Here is a 25,541-nt window from a genome sequence, read left to right on the forward strand (position 1 = left end):
GTATGTAAACGTGGGTAAAAGTTGTTTGGAAGAATTTTGTTGTTGTAGTGCTAGCTGCTTCTGTCATTCGTTGGTTGTTGCTTGAAACCTTTAAGGGGACCATCAGAAGAATAAATGAGCAGTCGTTCTTTCTTTTGGTTGACTTTCTTGAAATAACTGCATTAACTTCCGAAATGGTTTATTATGATTTTAAGTTATTGAGGTGTTCCCTGATACAAGGCCTGTACCACAAAAGCAAATTAGAATGTCCTCGGTATTTGTTCTTTAGACAGGATGTTATGTAAATGTTGTTTGTGGATGGTTTTGTGTTAATGGAAAGCATTCTTGCATTGGAATTTTTCCTGCCAAAATGAAGTTGAATTTTTAGATTTTGTTGCTGTTGATTTTTGGGCATTTCCCTTGAACAGTTTCTGGGGAGTTCTTTCCTTTTGCATAAGAGAATAAGGGAAAACGCCTGTACTGCGAATATTGGTGGTAGTTGCCCAAAATGGACTTGACTTTGGCAAGTAACGTGTGTATGTTTACAGTGTGTGTGTGTATGTAATAATTAAAAAAAAAAAAAAAAAAAAAAAAAAAAAAAATATATATATATATATATATATAATGTGTGTGTGATAGTTTTGCAGTTTCAGGAATAATGCAAAATGTAAATTCTGTATATTACAACTCTTTTTTAAGTCTAAGGTCATTTCCCTGATCCATTTTAACAATGAAACAGATTGACTTTTGTCTGTTGTTATATTGTTACATAATGGATTTGTGCGATTTGCTTGCTACTTAATTTTTTTTTCTGAGATGCTGTACAGAGTAAGAAGTGATGGCTGCCTGACATTCTCATTCAGTATGATGAAAAAAATATGCAACCCTTGTGGTGGTACAATTGTATGTATATTTTGTTTTCAAATGATTTGTTTACCGTTTTGTACTCTGCTAGAAAAAGGCAGCAAGTAACATTCTGTTCTGTTTAAATGAACACGTGCTGTTTGTCTGTGGTGAAATTCTAATTCAGAATGCTGGAAAACATTTTTTTTTTTTTTTTTTTTTTTTACAACAAAAATATTTTGTGAAATGGATAAGGCCAGCCAGTTAACTATTTTTATAAGTACATTTTATGATGTGTCTAAGTGCTGCAGACAAGGGTTATGAAAATATTGAGAACATAGGTGCTGATTTTGCTGATATGCATTTGACAATTAACTGAATTAATGGTATTATTGCACAAGGGTGTTTTATAACATAAACATTTACAGAATTAGTATTAAAATTCATATTTTAATTTTGAATTCTTAAGTATATATATACACATTTCAGAACGTAGTACTGTGTGAATTGAAAACAGCAGTTCAGGTGTTTTGGTGGATAGCTGTAATAAACCATAAAAGTGCAGTATTGTTTCCCCACTTTATTTTCTTGCATTCTGAAGTTTAGAACTTTTTAGTTCTGTTTTTCTGTCATGCAAACAAGGATTTTTCCAGTTGTCAGCATACTGCTAGTTATCAAAATTGCAATGGCTTTGATACCCATTGTATACAATTTTTGAAGTATACCAGGTTAAATGAACACTTTTCTGACTATGCAGTTTTTTTAGATGCTAGCTCCTGTGATTTGAGCTATAAAAATAAATTTAAAATGGCTGTATTAAGTTAGTGTCTCAAAGCAAAATTTCTGCAACACGTATATTCAATGTAAATATACATTAATGTTGGAATAATGAAGATATTTTGTAGTGTCGCTACCATACTGTAGTGGAATGTTTATTGTATTGTAGATTAACTCCACTGCTTTTTGAGTTACAAGAATATATTCAGTATGCATTTATTCATTTTAAACAACACTTTTGCTGTTGAAATACAACATTTTGTACATGTGCAGAAGATTTTAGTCTGGAGGAAAGAGCCTACAGTTGGAACAGAAAAGGCATATATTGATGAGTGGCGGCATAGACATTTCAGTATGTACATAAGTTTATATTTACTGTTTTAATTTTGGAAGATTTAAAAATACAGTCGAGTTTTAAAGATTATGCGAAAGATCCTTTCTGAGCACATTATTGAGCTGCATAGTAGATTGCTTGGCATCGCCGCATCTTCCTTGTATTTCAGTATCGCTTTTGCAGGTGGGTGGATATCATATCTCTCCACTACTGTGCTCAAGCTTATGGGGAAACAGCCCGAAAAGTGGGGGCAGTTTTTAAAATATTACTCTAATTCACTGTTAGTAGAAGAGTAATGAGGTTTGCATTATTGATTGACTGCATTAATCAGTGATTTACCAGATAATCAAAAAATAACAAGAACTGTAAAAATGAGTTGCTGTCATTGACAGTTTTACAAAATTCTGTTCATTTGAGAGGTACAGTGGGCACATCCAGAGTACACTTTTTGATGTTGCTAGAGTTTAAAGAAGTGTGTGACCACTGTATATTTTAGTTTGTGGTTTTCATTTAGTTATTGCACACAGTGTGGCATTAGCAACAGGCACTCTCTCTTATTTATTTTACTGCATTTTATTTTGCTTTTGTTTACCAGGTTTGTCTGACTGGGTTTAGTATGGAAAAAAAAAGCTCCAGCATCTTACACTCAGTGACGTACGTTGACAGACATAGTGTAATTGTTTAATGTATGTTGGTTATTTATTTGCAAATTGGATTGTTCATATGAAATAAAGGCTGCTGTTATAGTATAAAAGATACTTTGTACATTAGTAGATGTAGAGCTTTGGGCATTTGGAAAGATGTTTTAGTGTGTTTGTCCTGTAGATAATAGATCGTGTGATTTAGTGCTTGGAAAGTCAAAATTCAAGGGGAGGAAGAAACTAGGTAGGACAAAAAAATCTTAATACTGTAATTAAGAGGTACCTGTGTAAACCATGTTCGTAGCGTGTGTATGTACAGTACATATGCATGCATGTACAGGTATCAAGGTTATATTTGGTATAGAAGTAGGGGTGAGCATTGAAGTATGTACATGGCTGGTAGATGCTTTTCAGGTATTTGTGAAGATGGGTTGTGTGGAGCAAAGGATTCTGAGTGAAAATAAATGGTCTGAGAGTATAGCAAACTGAAGATGTTTTTTGAGGTTGCCTGCCTGTAATGCCTTTCACACTAGATTTCCTATTGTTTTTATAGCTTTTATGCATTTTTTGGATGGTATCTTTGTTGGCAGTTGTACAGTTCTGCCCATGCCTACAGTGGGGGCCTCACGGTTTCAGCCTTGTCTGTTGACCTTCTGTTTGGCCTTAGTTAATGTCTTTAGAGCTAAAGTAATATCATTTTTTTAATACAGTAGAACTTGGGGAAAATAATTCTGTGGCTGAAATGACAGATGGTTGAATAGACATGTTTCTTCACCTGAGCAGTATTATCATTATCATTATATTTAGCTTTTGGAAGCTGCGCTGAATGGAAAAACTGTGTGTAACTCTTCATTTTTATAAGCGGCACATCGGGTTTATGCCTACCATAATGCCAGAAGTTTTACTTTTTTTTTTTGTGTGTTGAAGTACATGATCAGTGTGTACATGTGTGTCATTCTGTACTGCATAAGCTTGAGTTTAGGTACTTCTGTTTTTAAATGTGACCTAGTTGGATTCATTGTTTGTAGTAGTCTGGCTTAAGTTGCACCATTAAACTAGGTAAAACATTTTCTATGCAGGAGTCTAGATACCCTCTTAGAGGTTTGTCTAAAATGCTGTCCCAGTTTATTAACTTAAAATGTGAATTAATCCAGCATGTCATGCTAAGAATGTTACTAATTTTTTAAGCAGTAGAGGTGCTGGTTTGGTAGGATGTCTCGGTAGTAACACTAACCTGCTTATTTATTTATTTTTTCCCAAAATAAGTAGCATTTTATCAAAAATTGTTCCATTATGTATCCCCTTATAAGATAAGCATTTGACTCCTGTTTCACCTAAATTTTGTCACTTAATGTCTACATCACACTTGCTGTGCAAGTGTCTAATGAGGGAAAATGTGATTGCGTTATTACTGCAGAGTACATGGAGCCTGCGTAAATGTGATCACGTGTAGCTGTACTTAATTTGTTAGTTATGTTGTGATGCTTTTGTAAATTTTCTCAGTTTGCTTTTTAATTCTCTGTTTAAAATGCAACCGTATTACATTTGCTGTAATATCGCATAGTATTTTATAAAACCTCACTAATAGATTCTCTGTTTTTTTTTTCTATTTTTTTGTGTGTGAGAGATACTTTGCACATAATTACCCATGCTTATTGGTAACTGCCGTGAACTATCTCTATTATAGTTTGTTATTCAGGTCATACTTTGTACAATCTAGAACCATGATGCTGGGTTTACTTTCTTGTTAAAGTAGTGTTTTGTTTTTTTTTGATTAGTAGTGGATCAGAGAATGTTAACATGTAGATAATGGTTGTGTGAAGGTTAGGACAACAAGAATTGGAGTGTAAAGTGTCATTGTTCAGTGTAGTAGGAGTCTGATCTTAAGAAATGACACATACTGATGCCTGCTTGGAGATCTCCTTATTTAGAGGAATGGTTAAAAAAAACTGATTAACCAACATAGGATGGTGAAGAATAAGATTGGTATGGTCCTGAAACCAACATAGGATGGTGAAGAATAAGATGGGTATGGTCCTGAAACCATTCTAGTATGAATATTTAAATGATTAGTAATAGTTAAGAAACAATTCCTGAGGGGTGTGTGTGTGTGTGTGTGTGTGTGTGTGTGTGTGTCCTTGCTAGCTAGATTACTGTCTCTTGTCCTGTCACCCCTCCTATAAATTTGATTCTTGATGGAACTTCCCTGTTTATTTCTTGAAAATATCTGAATGGTGCCCCTTTTGTAGCAAGAATCAAGAAATGCCCCTTGAGCTTGTTCGTTGGCTTTTCCCTCGTAATAGTAACTTAAATGTTACGTAGGGGGAGAAGGCACACATACTTGCAGCTGTTATAGTTTTCTACTGGTAACCTACAGAATGCAGTGCAGATATGTATCTTTAGCAGTGGTTGTATTAACGGCCATTTCCCCTTAGTGTCCTCTTGCTGCTTTGCCATCCCACTCGCTCTGAAGATGGTGTATTTTACCCATTTTGTTAGTGGTGTAATTAACTGTTCAGCTAGTCAGGAGGTGTCACTAGATCACAGATCTCGTCTGATAAGGTGCCAGAAGGAGCCAAATGGCATGTTTCCTTCACTGTATGTTGCATGTTCTGTACTGTCAGCCTCCCATACCCATTGCAAAGATGTTGTAAGAAGTAGCGTTTTGCCTTTTGTCTGTAAATCTCAGCCTACATTTATCTTTATTTTCGTGAACGTCGTAATTTTTTTTTGAAAACATTGTATTTTTTTTGAGAGCTTTCGGTTCATTTTTATCTTGTGGAGTCTGTTGCTAGCTGCTGTTACTTGCACTTCTTACTTAGGGTCTCTCATGTAAAGACTATGTTGAATAAGATTTGAGGTCAGTGTAGTGCTTTGTGAAGTGTGTGTTCTGGATGTTTTTGTTTTGCCTTGTATGTTAAGGTGCCTGCCATTTTCAAGACTGCACAGGAATTTGCACTATGGACTGCTGTCCTCTCTCTCATCCCCTCCCGTTTTCATTCTTTATTCAGTCTTGCAGATTCTCCTACATTTGTTTCTTTATGGGGACTACATTATTGACTATAGATCACTCTTGCCTTGCTTTTCTCTATCTCTCCTCTCTTTCTAAATTGACCACTGAATTTTTCTACTGATTGGGTGTTGCATGTATCTCTGAATTATGAATTAAATTGAACTTTCTTGTGTTATTCTTTACTCGCCTGATAGACCCACTAGGCGTTTGCCACTTGTATTTTTATATGGTTGCATGATGTGTTCAGAATTGCATGGCATGCAGGTTGACACATGGGAAACAAAGCCCAGAATAACTCGATGAAACTCTGTTGGTCTGTATTTTGTTGCCTTGGTCTCTCTCATTTTAAGTTTGCAGTAGTCTCATTTATGGCAAGGGGGGAGTGTGGTGTGAAACCAGTGACTGTATGCCTTTTAGTTCTTGGCTGTGCACTGAAAATGTCCACTAAATACCTCAGTACTTTGATTATGATTTAATTTTAAAAATGAACATTCCGTGTTTTATATATTTAAATGTGCATTTGTGATGCGAGAAAAAAGTCCCTGTTTTGGGATTTTAATTTTACTGCAATATAGTAAAATATACCTGAAATCAAAGTTATCTTTTTTACCTTCTCTTTCTCTGTCAGAAACTGTCACAAGTATTACATTTGTTTTCCCATTGATGTAAATTAAAAGCTACTGTATTCCTGTAACTGTCTTGGATACTGTTTTTAATATTTTTTACTCTGGGGATTAAATTGCAGTCAAACAGTGAGTGTTTAAGTCTGTGAGCTAATATGCGTCATTCTGTAGTTTGGGCTTTGATTCTTTGAATGGCAAGTCCTTGGCAGCTTAATTGGGCAGTACTCCTGGATTGAACTTTTAAAGGAGTTATGCATAATGGTTGGCTTCATTACTTTCCACCTTAAATACATAAACGTTTGGTAGCACTTACTACCATATGCTATCTGGTTTCCTTGCATGCCAAAGCAGCTAACTGGAAGCCTTGCATGTTAAAATACCTGGAAAACTTCAGAGTCGTCCCAGGCTCAGGAAGGACCATTCAGACTTTAATAAAACATGAAGCGCTTTTCGTCTGCTCTGAAAGGCAGACTTCTTCAGAAGTAATGACACAAAAACAAGTTTACACATAAATACTCATTAAAGCCAAAAAACGCGGGGAAATTTAAATCCTTAATCAATTGAGCATACTGCTTAAAATCCTAGGCAACGTAGTGACATAAGAGAAGTTATTACAACTTACACTATGAAGCAGTTTTACAAAAAACTACCCTTACTTCCACTATACTACTATGAAATAAACCACCGCAATTATACTACATTTAATAATGGCCATTCTGTATTGCAGGAAAATTAAATTAAAAGCAATACCTACACACCCACAAGCAATAATAATGAAAAGTTGATTATTAACCAATAAATATTATCTTGTATTTTATTATAAGTAAATAATAAAAACTTACATTGCATATTATTTCTCCAAATTTTTTAATTTCAAAATACTACTTATAAAAGTAAATTCATTTAAGCCAGGGACATTGCCAGCATCCAGTCTAATTTGCCATTTCAACTCCAGTTCTTCCAATTTCAAACCAAAAGGTCCCCCTCTAATATTATGGTCAACCTTGTCAATGGCTAGAAATCTAAATTTGTGACCACTATTCATATTAATATGCTTGGCTAGTGCATTATCAGGCTTACTGCGAGAAATGGCATACACATGCTCATATAGCCTATCTCGAAGCCTAAGCTCAGTTTTTCCTGTGTAGAATGCTGGGCAGTTAGAACACCTAGCTAAGTATATTATCCCATTGGAGTTACAATTGAATCTCTCTCAATCTATATTTATGACTTGATATTAAAAATGCATTTACTGTATCTATATACTTACAGTAATTACAATTCTCGCACTTTGACATGCCAACTGTTTTTGAGGGTTTTTGATGTTGACTTTCAAGCAAGTCCTTGAGGTTCTTCCCTCGTTTGAAAATAATATTAGGTGACTCGCCAAAAGTGTCAAATAATGTCCGACTACCTCTAAATACTTCCCAATTTTTCTTCAGTATTTTCACAAACTACTATGAACATTATATGTGGTTATGAAACTAAAGGTAAATGGTTGCCTCCTTTGCTGATCTACAGAATCCTGTATGATTGATACCAGGACATCTGCTTCTGGTATGGCCTGTACATCAGACCCTCTAATGGCTAATATTGGCTTGAAAGTAGACCTTTCCCTCTTGAAGCTAACCTCATCTATTAACGTATCCAATAACGCCTCTGGATACCCTGTATGCATAAACAAATTTCTCAAACATTTCCACTCATTATGGAAATCCGCATAATTTGAGATAATACGCGAGGCCCTGACCAATTGGCCCTTTACTACTGCCTTCTTTTGATGAAACGGGTGGCCACTAGTAAAATGTAAGAATGTATTAGAATAGGTCTTCTTCCTAAATATTTTAGCTGTATAACATTTCCGTAATCTATTTTTACTCTGATATCTAAATATGCTATACACTCCGAGCTGAAATTAGAGGTAAACTGGAGAAAATCTGTTGATTTTATTGAAATTATCTAGTAGGTCCATCACCTATTTTTGCATCCCCTTTAAGCAATACAAAGATGTCATCTAGGTATCTAGTATAATAAACAATGCAATTAGAGACATTAACATTCTTAAATAAACACTCCCAATACGCCATAACTAAGTTGGCTGTGCTCGCCCCGCATGGAGAGCCCATAGCTAGACCCACCTTCTGCAACAAAAAATGGTTGTCAAATATAAAAAAGTTATTTGTAAGGACCAGGTCCAATAGCTCTGTCACTAATGAGACATCACTGCTTGGGGCATTATGTTTTAACATCATCAAAGCCACCCATTCTAAACAAATTTGGTGTGGAATACACATATATAAATCTTTGACATCGATTGTCAAGAAGTTATAACTTTCATCATACTCTAAGTTGTTTATTTTAGATAAAAAGGACCAGGAATCCTTACAGATATGTTCTTCGAAAACTACATATTTCTGAAGAAGGGAGTCTAAATTTAGCACATGCGTACGTTGGAGAGCCCCGGCCATCCACTAAAGGTCGCAAAGGAGGATTACTCAAGTCCTTATGTATTTTAGGTATACCAAATATGATTGGGTACACTGGAAAATATGTTGACATATAGTTCAACAGGGTTTGATCAATACGACCCTTGATAAATAACTCATTGATGCAACTCTTTCTTTATTAAACTGTATGCTTTGTTGGCCTCAGATCTGGAACTAATTTGATAGGTTTCATTATTCAACAAGAGGTTCATTCTATGAATGTAGTCAATTTTATCAAAGATGACCAACCCACCCCCTTTGTCAGGCTTACATACTCGAATAGTTTGTGAATTAATATATTCAATAGTCATTTTCGACTCCATTGATATCAGGATGTGTATTTGTGACTAAACTATGCCTAACCATGTGCCTAAAATCAAGTTCACATACTGTCTCAAATGTCTGCAAAACTGGGTGTAAAGGGGGATTGAATGTACTAGATGTCCGAAACACTTGTACAACATCTGTAAAGGAATTGTTACCATTGGTCATTATTAAATATAGTGTAATTGCGGTAGTTTATTTCATAGTAGTATAGTGGAAGTAAGGGTAGTTTTTTGTAAAATTGCTTCATAGTGTAACTTGTAATAACTTCTCTTATGTCAATACGTTGCCTAGGATTTTAAGCAGTACGCTCAAATGATTTAAATTTGCCCGCGTTTTTTTTGGCTTTAATGAGTTTTATGTGTAAATTTGTTTTTGTGTCATTACTTCTGAAGAAGTCTGCCTTTCAGAGCAGACGAAAAGCGCTTCATGTTTTATTAAAGTTTGAATGGTCCTTCCTGAGCCTCGGACTTGTTTTTGAAGTTTTCCTTGTTTTTTTTGTGCTTTTGTGGAGTTCCCGTGTTAAAATACCTGCCATGGTTCATAGGGTGGTACTAGGCTATCGGCCCTAGGGCCTATACAAGCCTAGCCATAACAATTCCCTGGCTATTTCTTCCCATACTATTTACATCCCTGGACCCCTGTCTAGCAGGGCGACTCACGTGATCCCCGGGGTGAATTTCCTTTCTCCAATCCAATCCTACATGTTTTTTCCCAAAGGGGATAACTATACATTTCTTGACATTGAGCTTGAGCCCATGGCTCTGGCACCAAGCATCTGTTTCTGTAAGGCCGTTTTGTAGAGTATCCACATGATTTGGGGATTCAGTAATGGCTCCCAGTTTGCAGTCATCTGCGAACTTTGTTAGCCAGAGTTCTTAGTGTTGACCTGTACTTGAGAGAAGTAGATGCCAAACAAGAGAGGACCCAGGACTGAACCCTGAGATACTCCACTTGTTACTTGTCTGGAGATGGATTTGGAGTCGGCTACTTTTACAGTGTGTAGGTTCTGTCATTAAGCCAGTTGGCAACCCATAGAGTGATGTAGGGATTAATGCCCAGCTTAATAAGTTTATCTATGATTCCAGAGTGGGGGATGGTGTCAAAGGCCTTGGCACTGTCCAGATAGTCTGTGTGGACTGCCTTACCCTCATCTATGGCTCTGGAGACTGATTCGAAGAAGTCAGTCATGTTCAGGAGACAAGATCGGCCCTTCACGAACCCAAACTGGGTGGGGTCCAGTGTTTGAAGATTGCCAATGTCTTTGCTTATAAGTTCCATGGTAATACATTCCATGGCCTTGTAGATCGGGCTCATCAGACTGATGGGGCGGTAGTTCCCGGGATCCAAGGTGGATCCCCCCCCCCTTGTGGAGTGGGATAACTGTAGCTGTGCCCCACTCAGTGGGCACAAAATTAAGCCTGAGGTGAAGTTTAAAAGTAATGCATTCACCACTCTTTGTGCCACACATTGTATATGTAGACCTTTACAGTGTCTTTTTGTTGAAGGTGGATGTTTCACAACTGTTTTTGTTTTATAATTTGTATGTTTCCCTTTTTTTTTTTTGCAATATTTAGCTGGTTGTTGCTTTTATTTGTAATTTATTCATGCCCTTTTCTGTTGCGGATTGTTCAGCTTTGTGTTTTGGTGCATGAAACTGCCTTTTTTTGTTGCTGTTATCATATTAAATTTTTTTTTTTTTTTTTGGTGAGCTCATATGTGAGTCTCTGAAAAGTGGAGTATTGTGAGGATGAAGTAGCCAAAATTCATAAGCTTGTGTGAATGTGCTACATTGTGTGTAGTGCTAATGTAGTGATTACCTAGAGTTTGCTTATAGAATGCGAATGAGTAGGAAGGTCTGTAACGTGAAGGGTAATGCAAGTATAAATTGCAATGGTTTGCCTAAATGTGATGATAATCTGTAGGGCGTTTTCCCTTTTGGTAACTAAAATATGTGTGGTAATGCCCTGATCCTGTGCCAGATGGTCATGGGAGGTGTGCTGCATTTTCATATGCAGTCTGTACATGCGAGGGATATATACATAAAGTTTTGTAATGTACATGCTTATTGCTACCTGTGGAAACATATTTCAGTGCTATCCTTTTCTCTCCTTTTTACACAATTTTAAGACCTAATCATATTTTTTCCTTTTTCAGTGAACAAATGTAAAATAAATGTAAAATGTGTCCATTTTGGAGACTACCTTCTCAGGGCTGTCAAGAGTCAACGATCAACAAGCAAGCACTCGAGAGTTTGCCTTAAGTACAACAGTAAAGAGAAGTGCAGGCAGCTCCTGTGGCATATGAATTCTGACCACAGCCTAGGTGATCCTGGATTGTCTGCCAGCTTGAGCAACTGACAGAGTTGGCAGGGGAAGATGGATGTGTCTTTCCTGGGGAGGGTGAGGTGGAGCCGGATGATTCTTGGGAGAGGCTGGGGTGTAGATACACAGCCTGGGGTAGGTATAGTGCAATCTATTGGTTGCTTGGTGAGCCTCCGCCAAGGTGGATATGGGGGAGCATGCACTCTCATTGGGAAGGTAGTGTAAGCCTCAGTGGTGAAGCAGGTTCTCTTCCTCCATCCAAGAGGCCATTGCAAATGCCCTCAATTTCGTAGTTGCTGCTGAGAGCACAAAACGCACACCCTTGACTGCCTGAGTGACAGCCCCATCTAGACAGTTGTTATTGCAACACTGGCAGGAAGCTTTACTGATCCAAGAGTAAATAGGCTGTAATCTCGCGACAGGGATGCTTTTATGTCATCTTTGCCCCATGCCTGGCAGCTATCAAGTAAAAGTAGTGATTCTTCTTACTTAAAATGTGCTGCATGCAGTTTAAGGTCATGTGATGATCTTGGCAGTCACCTGAAACTTTAGTGGAACTGTTTTTTGGCATCTTTTAACTGCTGCTGTAAGTAAAGAAATTAAAATGTATAGCATTCAGTAATGAGAAAAAAAAAACAACTGACACAAGTTCTTTAGTAGACATTTGAACTGTAGCGCATTGAGTAGAATGCTGTCTACTAACGTCTCAATACTGTTGGAAATGTTATGTTAAACCTCTACCAGTTGTGTATTGTGTACAGTTTGAAAAATATGGGCACCTTGTGTGCAGTGTTCATTCAGTATGGTGTTGCAACTCAGATGTACAGGCAAATAAGTAGGGATAGAGCTTGTTGGTGGCTTTTAATGCTTCATGAATTATCTGGTGAAAAAGCAACAGAAGATGTGGTGCTTCAGACTGTAGGCATGCTCACATTGGTATGGGGGGAGCTTGTGTCGCCCATTTGAGAACACACTGATCACTTTGTGTGAACATGTGCATAGTTTCTGACAGTTTCCTTAGTCATTCTGCTGATTTCACAACTGTTTCCCGATGGCTTTACAATATATCTGTACTGGAGTTGGAGTTGATGTATTCTGTGTTGACCGTGTCATTTATTAAAAAAAAAATCTGGACATGTGTAAGTTGAGCATTTATTTTCTGTCAGCCATCGTGAACCTGGTCACTTTCTTTCAGAATAAGGCAACACTGATAATTAAACCTGTGCCCAGCATTTGGATAGGTAAATGTACAGAGTTGGCTGTATACATGTGTATGTTGTAAAAATGAGAGCTTACCTTGTTTACCTTATCCAGTTAGACACAAGATGCTAGTTCAAGGAAAGTTCTTTTATATGTGTGGAACAAACTATCCTAATTGCAAGAGAAAACAGAAATAGTATGGAGGAGGTGCAAAAAATTTTTTTATCTTTGGAGAGCATTTTGCATCATGGGAATTGGGATATTGAATTACTGGGCTTATATTCTTACATTATCGAGAAAAATAAGCTTACACCTGCAGCTGAGGAAAATGAGAAAAGGTAGACATTTTCATCCACATGCCCTACTTCCTATTTATGTGCACATGTACAAAAGTTGTACATCTTGTCAGTTTACATATACGCATACATGCGCATAAACAGCTGTATATAGCATATGCAAATTTTTATTTGGCTTTCTTAACCCCGATGCATTTTCACGTTTGGGAAAAGTGGTTCCATGTCTGTGTTTTGAAAGTTAGTCGTTACTGTTTGTGTCACTGAAAGAACCCTTGTGAGTTTAGGCAGATCATTTTTTGCAGTTCTTCGCTACAATTTGTTTCTTCCTGCACTAATATGGTCGGTCATCTGTGGAATATGCTTTCCTTAGACTGTAATGCATAGACCATGGTTTGAAAGTATGAGACGGGGGGGGGGGGTTTAAATGGGGAGGGAGAGCATCTTGAATTTGGCAGTCAGTAATTGCAGTCCCTTCTATCAAAGTACTATGAACTATAGTTTTATATCGAAATATACATCATCTATCCCCCTCATGAATATTGTAGCACATTTATGTAATATGTTTGTTTGCACACATCAGATAGAGCAAAATAATTGCCTTAGAATTGTAGGAATCTGATTATTATCCAGGAAAAACCTGAGGCAGAAATTGCTCATGCCACTCTGTAACGGCTCCAACTGTGAGTATAAAAATCTATTTTTAAAGTAGGGCAACCTTTTGTAGTTATTCCGTCATGCACAGGAAGAAGTTTGAAGAGTGTCAGTTTATGGGTGTGCTACATAGGCATCATTCAGAAAACCTGCAGACTTCTTTTCAGAGCTGTGTGAATGTGCCGTCTTATGTGATTGTGCTGTTTGAAGACGACTCCTGGTGGTCTGTAGAGTACATCAGATTGTTGTATTTGCCCCTCCCCTGCCACTCCATTTTCCATCTGTTCTCAAAATAAAAAAATCACACGGTAGTTTTTTCCTAGGGCTAGGCCGTAGGTCCTACACCATGTAGATATCCAAAATGGTACATGCTGTCCTTTGTGTGCAGAGATTAAGATGTCCTATTTTTTTTTTTTTTTTAAATTGGGGCTGCTGTCCTGACTTTTTCCCCCCCCTTTTTAAGTCTGCAGCATCCAGGTATGACATCACATTAGTAAAATACTAAAATGAAAACTGACGGCCCTTTTTGTTGTATCCACCGTTCTTTGTTTACTAAATTGGTGTCTTAAGCTATATTTCATGCCATTCAGACAGATGATACCATTCCCATTTCAAAAGTCTCCTCAACTAGTTATTGTATTGTAGGATTGTTTTGGAAAATGACTTGATGTGCTGTGATCTTAGTAACGTTATCAGGTTGTGAATGGGTAGGGAGCGAAGGAAAACGGGCAGCAGTAAGACATGAATTCATCTTCAAGCATATTGATTTAAATATAAAGCAAATTTAAATGTCTTACAGCAGTGTTCTTGTGAAAGAGCGTTGTAGGTTGTACGGGCCTGCTGTAAATAAATCAAGTTAAGGTAGGGCTGTTTTATCAGTTGCTTTGCGTATTTAACCAAATATTCTTGACTCCTCTTTTCATACATTAGCATATAATTCTACTGCAATGAAACCAGGGTTCTTCTGCATCTGACTTATTTATTGGATTACTGGTAACTAAATATTCTTGTCAAACTGTGCTGTTGTCATCCTGTGATTTAATTTTTATTTTATTATTATTATTTTTAAGTTTTTGTTTTTTGTGATATCCAGGCGTAAGAACATGTTTGTGGTGCCTGTGAATGATTTTAAATACATGTCAAATCTAAGAATATACTTCAAGCACGTATTTGCATTTATTTATTTTTGAGTTCATATAAATTACTTTGTCTTGTACTTCTCAGGCATATATTTGCATACAAACAAGGCCATAATAAGTACAGTATTTTAACAAGTACGGTTGTAGAATTTTTTTATTTCTCTGAAAATTCACTAGTATTTCAGATATGTTCATTTCTTTATAGATTTTGCATGACACACTTTGCGGTTATGTATAGATGATGCAGCTTCAATTTGTCTGTTTGCAAGTGTTCTGTAATGATACTTGACATGTTCTGCAAGCTGCTCAGAAATTCTGTTGTGTAGCAAGCAACACACGCATAGATTCTGTAATAGCTGATGTGGAAAAGTCTCTTTGTTTTTCATAAGTTATGCCGTTATGGTGGGGATAACAAGTATGCAACATGGTGGTCCTGATTTTATTCAAAAATGCTGTACAAATTAGTTATGGATGAGTGACTTTTTATATGTTTTTTTAGGAGTAGCTTCTGATGCCAAGTTTCTGGTCCTCCTTGGAGGCTGCTTATGTAGTAAGTGTTGCAAAAGTAATGAGACGAAACTGTGTTTACAGAAGGTAAAAATAGTTTCTCATGGTAGTATTTTTCTTGTATAACTGAATGTAATTCTCTTTCTTTTAGAACAAGTCTTGGATAATTGTTCAGTATACAGGTTACTCATTAGCAAAGCTTGGATAAATGTTGCTGAAATTTCTCTTGGTTTACAGTGTTTGAATCCATTTACTGTGCTCTTACTCAACTTTTGGTAGGTGTTAATAGTGTTTTGTAGCTATGGAGGTTGTTGTAAGCTAGTAGTAGCAGTTTACTGCGATGCCAGTGACTCTGTGGGATCTTCATATTTTTTCCGTCTTTAGAGCATGCTTGAGCAGCTTGGAGAGCTCTGCATTTGCGTTTTGCATTTTGCTTCTGCGCTAGGTTAACTTAACTGGTTGTTGAATCATTATGAATAAATTTAATATCGCTTATAATAGCAACTGTTAACATGCATGCAGGCACACACAGACTGGCTACCTTTGGAATCTTAACTGGAGTTACTGTGGTTAGAAAGCAAGCACAGTTTTCTGATTTTAATTTTCATAAGTACCCTAATTGCACGGGAAGACTTTGTCATTTCTTGTTTTTACACTGAGGGCAAACTTGTACAGAAGATAAGAAATGTATAAAAAGGAGGAACACGTTTTTGGAAGATAAAACCCTGGAGGTGTAGAAGAGACATGACTGACCAAATTTAAAGCACGGATGAAAATTATAATGGAACAGCAGAAATGAATGTACTGTTCCAGGTAAATCATTTTTACAAGGGCAGAGGCAATTAAGAGGGTAAAGTACTTGAAATGCATCAAAGCATTGTAAATTTATAGAGTTCATCCCACATAAAGCTACATGTAAAGATGGGGGGAAAATTACACCAAGTGAGGTATGCTTCATTTTCTAAGGACAGTTTTGAATCCTCACTGTAGTGCATCTTGGAACTTTCTGCTATGTTGTACATGTGGTTTTCTGTCTCGTCAGACTTAACATTTTGTATATGATGCATGTAGGCATTTTTCTCTCCACTAATCCTTTCCCTGTCTGACATTTGTTACCATACTCCTTTGAAACAGATTTATTTGGGTGTTTTGCATGCTGTCAGTCTGACATTTTTAAAATTTCCTTTTTATATACAGTAAGTTATGCTTCTTTCGAACAACTGCTTGATTGTATATTTTTTACTAATGTTCTGTTTTGCTTTTCAGTTGACCATCAGTTTTTCATGGCTGTTTAAATTGCTTGATCTATTGTGACTCCAGGAACATTGGTCTGCAAACCAGTGTTGGGCTGTCAACTCTTAAGTTGCTTTACAGTGGAGCAGTGTTTCTGGGATGTGTTTAGTCGTTTGCTATAAGATTTTTTTTTTTTTTTTTTATCAACAAAGTACTCCTTAGTAATGGGAAGTTTCCAGTTAAATGCTTCACTTTCTTTGTGAGTTTCTTATGAAAAACAGCAGCATTTTTTGGGACCAGACTTTTACAACTTTTGAATTTGATTCCAGTGTATTTGGTTGTAAACCTCTCTACCATAGACTAGACTTCTCATGCCCTTAAGTTGAAGATTGATGGGAACTAAACCGTTGAAATCCTGCAGTGTGGATTATGACTGAGAGGTTTATGTTGGTTCTGAGGATGTTTTATTCTGGGATTACACACATCTGATCCCAAAAAGTGAAGTAATGTTGTCACAACCAGCACCTGGAAAATATGACTTGGCAAGACAGTGACTCAGCCGTGTAAAAGGCTGCTAATGAAGTTTAAAATGTGCAAAAAAAAATACTGGATTCCTTCATTTGATCTTGCATTAAAAAAGAAGTTTGTTTTACCATAACGTTCCATCTGTGTTGTTGATCTTCACTAATCCTCGACTGTGGGCTCGGTTCCGTATCTCAGAACTGACTCTGCTGCTGTTCCAGCTCGCACCTTCCAAAAACTCTCTCAAGCTCAGCTTTACCCATAATGCTCTTCTCAGGATCATCTCAGAATTTGCACAAGATAGTGATAAGACAGGAATAACAGACCAGAGACCATATTTGTATTCTTCAGGGAAATTCTGTCTACTGGGATAGGTCCGTTCCACCAAGAAACCCAAAAGACAGAGGGAAGGGGGGTGGGAATGTCAACGATAAGTGAAGATTGACAACACAGATGGAACAGTATGGTAAGACCTCAATCTTCACTTTGTCCCACAGTCAAAGATAAAGATAAGAGTCCCAAGCAACCTAAATCTTGAGAGGTCTCACAAAAGTATGTTTCTGACCACCATTGAACTAAATGATGCTCTTCCCCTAGAGACCAGGTCCAGCTTGTAATGAGTAAAGCTATGCAGAGATGCCCAAGTAGCTGCTGCACATATATCATCTGCAGTTTTTCATTCCAGAGCTCCTACAGAAGTGGCTGTTACTCTTGTAGAGTGTGCCTCTATAGGGCACTGTCCTTGTGTTATAAATTAAGGTTATACACTCTCTAAGCCATTTAGCCAGAGTAACCTTTGAAACTTGTTTGCCCAGAGTAGTAGGAACTGTTCAGATTTTCTGAATTCTTTTGTTCTGTGAAGGTAAAAAAAAACATAAATGTCTATGAACACCTAGCAAATGTAGGCAGTATTCGCCTCTGTTTTGAAAATTGTGGGAAAAATACGGAGAGTTGTATCGTTTGGCTGATATGTCTCAAACTATTTTTGGAAGAAAGGATAGATTAGGTTGCAAGGGCACCCTGTTCTTGTGTAAGGTTAGGTAAGGAGGCTTGTTCTGAAATTCTCCTAGCAGAAGTAATAGCAACCAACAGTAAAGTTTTCCCCAAGATAAATATTTAAAATTGCAATTTGTAGATGGCTCAGATGGGGAATGTATTTTGAACTGTAACACTGGATTCAAATCTCAAGGTGTGGAAAATCCTTTGTATGGAGGTCTGAGCATTAAAGTTCCTTTCAGAAAAGCTTTACAAAGTTTGTGGGACATTTAGAACTGTATTGTTTTAGGCCATTATGAAAGTTGGAAATTGCAGCTAAATGTATTCGTGGTTGAGGAGGATGCTCCTGCATCGAAAAGTGATGCTAAGAATTGTAAGACCTTGTCAACTGGTGTAGAGTATGGGTCAATATTGTCTGTAGCCCATTTTGAAAAATTTTCCAGTTGCTGTTGTATAATCTTCTAGTCAAGGTTTATGGTAGGCTAGAAGAATTCGTTGAACTGGGACAGAGAGACTAGTACACCTGACAATCATTGGCACTTGAAAAGCCCCGCAGTGAGCTTGAGATTCTGAAGATCTAGATGAATGAGTCATCCTGAATGGGACAAGATGTCTGGAGCTGGGTCCAGGGTCAAAGGTTTCTGAATTAGGTGAGGCCAAAGAAAGGGGAACCATATCTGTCAAGGCCAGAATGGAACAATAAGAATTATCCTGTTCTTCAACCTGCTGGCTTTCTTCAGAAACTGGGAAATGAGAGGTATTCAAGGGGGGGGGGGTCATACAGAAGACCGGAGGGGCAATCGTAAAGGAGAGCATCTCTTAGTGACTCCCCTGGTGGGGGGAATAGCGCAAAGTAGCTGCTGCACTTGTTGTTCAGGGCAGGTGCAAAGAGATTGCCAATGGGGCCAGCCCTGCTGCTGAATATCCTTTCCGTTGCCACAAGATTGAGAAAACACTCATGAGGCATCAGGATGATTCTGCTCAATTTGTCTACAGTCACGTTGGAGCTCCCTAGAATGCGAGTTGCAATTAGAAAGCAGTCAGATGAAATTGCTTGTTGCCGTACTCTTGAGTGCTTCTTGACAGAGGGAAAGACCTGGTTCCCTCTTGCTTGTTGATATACCAAACCACTGACATGTTTATTTGTATTGCAGTCATTCCCAAGGGGGGGGGGATCTTGGAATGCTTGCAGCTCCAAAAGCACTGTCGTCCTCTCTAGAACATTGATGTGCAAATTGGCCTCTAACTGGGACCAAGTGCCTTGGACTGTCTTTCCCAGATAATGCATCCCCACCCCATCTGGGATGTGCCTGTGATCACTATGGCCTGGGGTTGAGGAGGGGACCAAGGGTCGGTCCGATTAAAATTTAATTGTAGTGAAGCCACCAATTCAAGTCTTGCATAAACTGATGATGAATACCTGATAGGACATTGGCTGATTCAGTAAAGACCATTGTGACGCCAAGAGCCATTGTAGAATTTCCTTGTGAAATCTCGCAAGGGGAACTAAAATGATGGCGACTGCCATTGATCCAAGAGTTTCTAGCAACAGTCTTGCCTTCACTTTTTTTTTTTTTTTTTTTTTCTTTTCACTGCGCATAATCTGGCTGACTTGCAGTTTTATTCTTTGAACACATTCTGGGGGATAAGACGCGATACCAGTGTTTTGCGTTTAATACAGCTCCAAAAATGCCAACTTTTGTGTTGGCACTGGGTGGGGTTTTTTGTAGTTTTTAGTGATCCTGAGTAAGTTTGAAGAACATGGTGTCTTTCCTGCAACATTAGATGCCTGGTGGGTGTGGTGATGAGCCAGTCATCAAGTATGGAAATGCACGGAATCCTTGCAGTCAGAAGTAAGCTACTATCACTGCCATGTATTTGGTGAGACAAGGGCAGGGCTCTGAACTGATGATTGGCTCCCAGCCGGAAGTGCAGGAGTCTTCTGGAGCACTTGTTCATCTTTGTGTTAATACGCATCCTGAAGATCTGTTGAGCACATCCAGTCATCTTTTCCTAAGAATGGAAATATAGACTGAACCGTAACAATCCAGAATTTGGTTTGTTGAACTGACTTGCTCAACACACTGAGATCCAGAATTTAATCTCCGGTCCAGTATTTTCTTTGGCACTAAAAAGAATCTTGTGTAAACTCCAGATCCTATTTGGTCTGGTGGGACTGCTTGGACCCCCCCCACCCCCTTTTTTTTTTTTTTTTGCACAGTTTTTGAATTTCTAAGACTGTTGCATCCCTGAGACTGGGTGGAATATCCCCTATTTGGTTGTCTGGCCTTTTTGAAAAGGGGCTATTATAACCTCTGGTTATAACTTTTAGCACGCAGTTGTCCGTTTTCTTATATTTAGGCAGATAGAGGACAATTATCCCTGCACCTGTCTGCCTCCAGAGAATGGCAGTTGGGGCTCCACTCGAGTGCTGATGGGAGTTACCAGGGAACGAATCCATGGAACCCTGATTTTTGTGGGCCATCTCTGCCTTGTGAATAGTGTCTTCCATTATAACTCCCTCCCCTGCCCCAGGGGGAGTTGCTGCCACTTGAGTCCTGGAAAGGTCCTTGGGACCTTTTGAACCATGGCTTCCTGCTCCTCCGGTTGCTGGAGTAAGACTGCAGAAGAGTGGAAAAGCGCACACTCATGACAGTGTCTTTTCCATCCTTCTCACAGCTGGCAAGGGTCTCTTTGACTTTGGGATCGAAAAGGGGTGTTCTGTGAAGAGAAACATTGACAAAAGAAGACTTGAATGGATCCACAAATTCACATGCGTGTCCAGGCATGTCTCCTCATGGCTACGCCAGGACCTGCTGCCCTAGTCATCTTTTCAGCTGTGTGTGCAATGAGCTTAATGGACGAATTAGATATTGATAAAAGGGTTGCAAGCTGGGAAGCTACTTTATCCTGCACCCCATTTGCTACAGCTCCTGTCAGAGTCTCTGATGGCTCCTTTATCAGATCCTGTTGAAGTCTCTCTTAAAAATGTGCCATGAAGTTCAAGGACCTGTGTGCTTCCCGAATTTATCTGCCGTCCTATCCGCTATGTTTGGAGGATGGATAGTAGGACTTTTGTCAAAGTTTCTTTTGTTGGCTGCTGCAACCACCCTGGCATCTCTTTAGCCCAATGTTGGTGATCCTCCGGAGCTAACAAAATGCGGTCTGGTCTCTTGGGGTTTAGCTTAATGGAATCTGGTATCTTCCAAGCCCGCTGCACAATCAACTTAATTAGATCATCGGGAGATCCAAGAGGTAGATGGTTGAGCTCAGAAAGCCTACATGTATAGCAATTCCTCCAGGGAAGGCTGAGGGAAGTCCAGCCACTCCTCTGTTTTAGGATTTCTAATATGTCTCCAAAGGAGACATCTTCCAAGGGTGACCTTGGGAACCTTCCCCTTCATTGAAATTTGTATCTTCTTTGAATGACTCTTCCAGGGAGTCGGTGTTTCTTCTTGCACTTCCGCTTCAGGGGCACCTTATCAGTGGGATGGGCCAGGGAGGTGTTTGAAGATGACATAACCACCATGGTTGAATCCTGAGGTTTCTGTGCCTGGTGTCCCAGGACAGAGGCTGAAGGTAGTAGCTATGGGTGAGGGGAAGGATAGTGATGATGGTCCAAAGACAGTGGTACCAACTGTGAGCCCACAGTGGATAAGGCCCTTTCCATGTCCTGGAAAGCACCCCCCCCCCCCCAGAGGGGAGTAGGATCCAGGAACCGTGGTTACCTCCTGCATTGAGAAAGCTGCTGCCGAAGCTGGAGTCGAGCTCGTGTGTACTAATATTCCAATGAGTATGGACTGCTCCGACAACACCTGAGTGGAACCATGGTACCCGGAACTGCCATGGAAAATTCAACCCCGAGAGGTCTCCAGGTCTGACTGAACCAAATAGCTCAGGGTAGTTTCCATCGCCAACGAAGATGATCTGATCAGCCCCGACACAGTCGAAACTGGGACTTTTGGTTTCAGGGTCAGATTTAATAAGGCTCTTTAAGATGTCTTTTCTTTCCACAAGGGCCCAGTGACTGAAGCTGTGACAAATAGCACAGTCTTCTTGAAGGTGCATGGGGCCCAAGCAGTAGGCACAGTGTCCAAATTTGGCCATTTCTCTTGCATCTCTGGCATCTTTTGAAGGCAGAAGTACCCCTAGCCTTGTCTGCCATAAGTAGAGAAAAACACACACACACGGAATGAAAGAAAAGTTTAAGGCCTTTTTTATAAAGTTAGTAGAAAGTACCAGCAGTGGTACTGAAGATTTTGAGTTTAAGGTAAAAAAAAAAAAAAAAAGGTAGGTAAAAGGAAAATGCCAACAATGGTACGTAAGGTTTATCGTTTAGGTAAAAAGAGGGAAAGAGAAGAAGGGACTACCAACAATGGTAGAAGAACAACACCAAAAGCGTTAAGGAAATAGCCTAGAGAGGAGCAGGGTAAGCGAAATAGAGATGGATAAGCCAGTAATAAATGATTTGTAGAAAAACACAGTCTTAAAGAAATAAGTTCTCTCGAGAGCTAACAGGAAAAATGTGTCTGGCACTAAAAGTGGCACTCAAGAGGAGCATTATGGGTAAAGCTGAGCTTGAGAGTTTTTGAAAGGCATTGCCAGAGTAACGCCAGTGTCAGTTCAGAGATATGGAATTGAACCCACAGTCGATGATTAAGTGAAGACCGACAACATCAAGTCCAAGATTTACTTTGGCTGGACTCTCTCTAAAGATTAGTATGTAACAATGGATTTTAAAAAGGTGAATACTTGGCTAACATTTCAATTGGTATGGAATTAATTTTCATTGGTTCATATTTTGTGGTGTTGAAGTAACATTTGGCTTTTCTTATGTTTGGGTGCATTTAAGTTCTGATTTCATTTTCTTGGTTTAATTTGCGTGGGTTGAATTTTGTTAAAATTCAAAAACAAATTATGTTCATTTATAAGAAAAGTTTATTGGTTACTGTCATAATTTAGTTAGATCAGTTACCTTGTAACTGATGATTTTATTTATTTATTTATTTTTTTGTTTACCTTGCTATTGGGTATTAATTCCTTTTGACAAAAGCAGTTACATAAAGTTGAAGGAGTTTATACCTTTTGTACTGTCTGGACCTCTCTCTGCCTTTCATTGTAGAGCTTTCTCAATTTTTCTGAAAACCACTGCTTAGTAGCTTTCTAAGTGATTAGGTGTAAGTGTTTTTATTCTAAATTAAGAAATTATTTTTTGTTTATTTTACATTTGTTGGCCAGACTTGTCTGACTGAGCTGAAGAGCCCTTTTTCAGCCGAGCCCCAGGGAGAAAAGCTCCAACATATCCAATTTTCATTATAAATTAGCATTAAACAGCAATGTGACAGGATTATTACAAGACATTAAGTAGCAATACAGTGTCCATAATCAGGAGTATAGCAAAGCTATTTCAAGATGTATAAAAAGAAATCTGTCATTAAGGTGAATATAGTTTTGGGGGGTAAGTAGTTACAAAACCCCAGTTTTATTATAATGTAGTTGCATGAAGGCAAGACAATTACTATAGAAATTACTAGAGAATGTTTCTCTGAGAAGATTAGTTTTTAAGGTTTTAGAAGAAGTTAGTCAAGGAAGATTCGAGAGAGCTAGTGAGAAGACAAGGGCAGAAAGTAGATTAAGGTATGGGAAGTAGGGGATGTTTAAGTATATAAATATTTAATATCAAGTTTATATCTGGTGTATGCCCGTACGTGTGTGGTAGAAACATTTTTTTCCTGATACAGAGTCCACTTTTGTTTGCTACCATTGCTGAACTTTTATGGATGGGGGGGTGTTGCACTACAGCCTTGACTTCTGTGCCCCCTTTTTAACTATATTAAATCTCACTGTGTGTCTGAAATTCTAGCATTTCTGTTTTGAACAGTGGTAAATTTCAACCAATTTTTGCCGATTATTTATTTATAAATTTGTAACCAGGTTAGTCAGACTGGGCTATCTGCTTCTTACATATCTAACCACAGTTTAAGTAAGAGATGTGCAAACACTGGTTATACAGCAGTTGTAGCTTGTATTTATAAGAGGGAGGCTAGATAGGAGAACTGCATGAGGAGTTGTAGTGCATAGACAGGAGGGTGAGTTAAGTTACTTGTGAAAGAGGTCACAGCTAGTAGGATGAGGAAAGGTGCCGCTAGAATAAGTAATATAGTTTTGTATGTAGCAGATATTTGGGCTTGAATATTCATTACATTTTGAATCGACATTTTAATGCAGCAGCAGATCTTTTGTAGTTAAGTAATTTCTGCATTATTGCAGAAAGAGGTTTGAATTTTTCTCTTCAAGCGACCACAACTCTAGTAGTGAATCTCCTCAATGATAAGTGTTTTGGTTTAGGTGCTTAGATATGAGTTGTTGGATTTTATAATATTAATGATTGCTCAGCATTTTTATAGGTAGAATATTGGGTGCAGTTTTGAGTTGTGCATAATTCAAAGTGTTTTGGCATTCTAGCCATTGTATTTGTTGTGCTGTGCAGTGATATGATTTGTTTGGTAGGCTGGTAGCAAAGTTTGGAATTTTGTTGTACACATTAAGTTTACTTGGGTATGTTTTATGCAAGTTAGAATAAGGAATGTGCATAGCCGCTATGGGATTAGGAAATAGCCTGTGCAGGGTGGCTGTGCTCATGGTGTTTTTAGATAGTTTGATTTTATTTTAGCTCCCCTCCTGACTCCACACAGACTCTACTACCTGGTACCTCGGACATAGCTGAATGAGCATCCTGGCTCCTTAGGAAGTCTACCTCAGTTGTGTTTATTCAAAGTGCATGATCCAATGAGGAGTGACTGGTATGGAGTCTGGGAGTCCTCATTCTTGCGGTAGCCAGTGAAATTCTGCTGGTACATGGATGTCACAATGTTGTCACCCACTTTTGTCAGCATGGGGTGTCCTGTAAGACTCTGATCTCCATCAGAGATCACATAAGCATTGGCTTCTTTTTCAGCTTCCCCTGTCTCGTAGGAGAGCTGGCCACTGACTGCTTCATTCTCTTTCCTGACCCTCTGCCAGCCCTGTTGGCGGAATGACTCCATTTTCAAACTCTGAATGCTTTGCTCTAGGCTTATGATTTGATTTTTATGTAGCAGACCAGGTTTCTAGTTGGGGTTAGCTGCTGCATCATTGATGTGTTGGTTAAACTTCACGTGGTTGTCTATTGTTTCTTTTAATAGTATTGGTTGTCTTACCTGTTCAGGTGTGTGTGTGTGTGTGTGTGTGTGTGTGTGTGTGTGTGTGTGTGTGTCTGTGTGTTTATGTATGTATTCCCTTATTTCTTTTTCTCTGCTACTTTCTGTTGTAATAGAAGTGCTTTTACCGGTGGTCATTTTTCTCATTTCTTCTCCTAGTGTCATCACCCTTTCTTCAGCTTGCTAACCCCCTTCAGTCTCTTGTTCCATTTAATTCTTCCTCTGGTTTCCAGATCAGTTTTCTAGGTCCATGTACGTCTTGGTGCTAGTGGAGTAGAATGTCTGTGAAGTTGCTGGATAAAGGAGCTTAAAACTAAGCCTCATTTCTCATGCTAACCTAATCATTGGGATGTATGCATTTCTTCTGCTCCTGGTTTGCAATGGAAGTCCATTGTCCACATATATTTTCAGGTAGTCCACTTCCAATATTTGGCCCCTTATCCAAAGTTCTGAA

General features: G+C 38.5%; 1 protein-coding gene across 3 annotated transcripts in view; it reads left to right on the forward strand.

Annotated features, from left to right (window-relative positions):
- Nucleotides 1-25,541, forward strand: part of LIN28B (lin-28 homolog B) — a 1,447,915-nt gene that overhangs the window by 17,939 nt on the left and 1,404,435 nt on the right. The window lies entirely within an intron of this gene.

This window comes from Protopterus annectens, chromosome 1.part0 (assembly GCF_019279795.1).
Source record: "Protopterus annectens isolate FY-2018-M chromosome 1.part0, PAN1.0, whole genome shotgun sequence".
NCBI lineage: Eukaryota > Metazoa > Chordata > Ceratodontiformes > Protopteridae > Protopterus > Protopterus annectens.